Below are 1,859 nucleotides of genomic sequence, written 5' to 3'. Positions count from 1 at the left end.
ATAGATATACATAGTACACACACATATATTATGTAAACAAAAACTTTTATTATGGATGCAATTAATCGTTTGACAGCACTAGTATATTTACATTTTTAGCATTTTTATTAGGAACTTTATTAGTTTTTGGTTTCTTAAAAATATTCTGAAATAGTTTTAATTCATTTTAATTTTATATTCAGTTGTAGTTTATAGTTAGTAATTTTAGAACTTTATTTTAAAAAACGTAGTTTTTCTTAGTTGCCAAGACAACATTTCTAATTTCCATTTAGTTTTTCCTTGAATATTTATATTTTATTTTAGCTTTATTTAATTTAACAAAAACGTTTTTTAATAGTTTTAGTAAGTGATTACAACACTAGCCTACAGTAGAGCGGCATGATACATTAACCCTAAAAAGGGCAAAACCATAAAAAGGCATCAGAAAATTAATTTATTGCTATTTTCCATCTTATTGGGACTCAAATAATACAATTTCCAGATTTTTAAAAAAAATCTTGACTCTTATTTTTGATTTTAATGTTTGTATCCCCCAGGATACGTTGCCCCTTTGTGGGATAAATTAACTGAAAACAGAACAGTTGTTTATCAATGCTTGTTACAACACGGTTGTAATTCCTGAACATTTCGGAAGACAGACCTAAGGTTGGTCTCTTTTAAAGAAGACACATTGCAGATTATTGCTGAAGTGAATGCATTTTTAAAAAAGAAAGTATAAAAAAGTTATAGAAGTTTAAGTTTACAGTAAAGATAATGTAGAATAAAAAATTTTTTATTTTATATAAAATAAATATTTTATAAAATATGTTGCGCTCTAAAATTGCTATAAAAATCTAAGTCTAACGGTCTAACAAAGTTATGCTCCGAATTTGAAGTTGATATCACAAAAATTGTGGTTCCTGTGAAATTTTGTTTGGGCACTATACCAAAAATCATATAATAATAATAATAATATTACAAGGAATGAATAACTGACAACGTGCCGTTTAATTACAGAAATAAAGAAAAAACAAGGTACAAAGTTCGGCAAAATTAATATAAGCTATTCTGTGTCTTAAGACAAGGTTAATGAATTGCACTGGGCCTTGTTTGTTGGTAGTTGTGTGTGGGGGGGACGTGAAATGCTGTAAACTGCGAAAATGAAGTATCAAAATCTAAATGAACCGAACAAGATCGACTCGAACTAGACGTCAGTTAATGCACGCGTGTCACCTGATCCACATATGCACGGATTCCTTTTTGCTTGAGCAATTTATGATATATTAATGCAGAACAGAACATTTTTATTCACAAACATGTCTGTATTTGTACAAATCGCTGCACAATCATTTAATCCTGAATTCCACAGACTCAAATAGAAAGGCATTTGTTTGTGGTTAGTAAGATATATGTATAAAATGTATGCAGTACATGGATAATTGTGCGTGCATCTATTAATCATTTTGAGCCTAATATCATCCCATAGCACTCACTCACCCTGTTGAAGAGCAGCAGGTGGCGGTGCAGCGGCGTCACGAGCGGGTAATGGCAGGTAGGGGGCGTCGCTGAGCTCTACAAACATCAGGTTTGTCAATCAGCTTTCAGTGGACAATGCGACTGACACGTGTAGGAATGATGCACACAGATCACGACACAAGAACAGATAAAGGTAACACGCAGCCATGACAGATGCAATGCTAAAGGTGCTAAGATAGGCTTACGTCCCACACGGAGTCCAGACAGCGCAGTGGCCGACACACACACAGCTCTGTGACTGGAGGAGAAACAGGTGTTAGATCAGCCTCAGCCAACACACACACACACACACACACACACGCACTCAAACACACACACAGACACAAACACTCAGGTTGTTCTTA

At 33.9% G+C, this 1,859-nt stretch overlaps 1 long non-coding RNA gene across 1 annotated transcript in view; it reads right to left on the bottom strand.

Annotated features, from left to right (window-relative positions):
- The window catches only part of LOC107671622 (uncharacterized), a 2,933-nt gene extending 1,118 nt beyond the window's left edge, over nt 1–1,815 (bottom strand). The window contains exons 1-2 of the long non-coding RNA XR_001632228.1: nt 1,701–1,815; nt 1,477–1,551 (exon numbers count right to left, since the gene is read on the bottom strand). This is a non-coding gene — a long non-coding RNA (uncharacterized LOC107671622). The remainder of the gene's footprint in view (nt 1–1,476; nt 1,552–1,700) is intronic.
- Nucleotides 1,816–1,859: the final 44 nt, after the last annotated feature.

This window comes from Sinocyclocheilus anshuiensis, unplaced genomic scaffold, assembly GCF_001515605.1.
Source record: "Sinocyclocheilus anshuiensis isolate Anshui unplaced genomic scaffold, SAMN03320099.WGS_v1.1 scaffold1386, whole genome shotgun sequence".
NCBI lineage: Eukaryota > Metazoa > Chordata > Actinopteri > Cypriniformes > Cyprinidae > Sinocyclocheilus > Sinocyclocheilus anshuiensis.
Note: the sequence above shows the minus strand (reverse complement) of the source record. Positions and strands in the feature narration are given on the sequence as shown.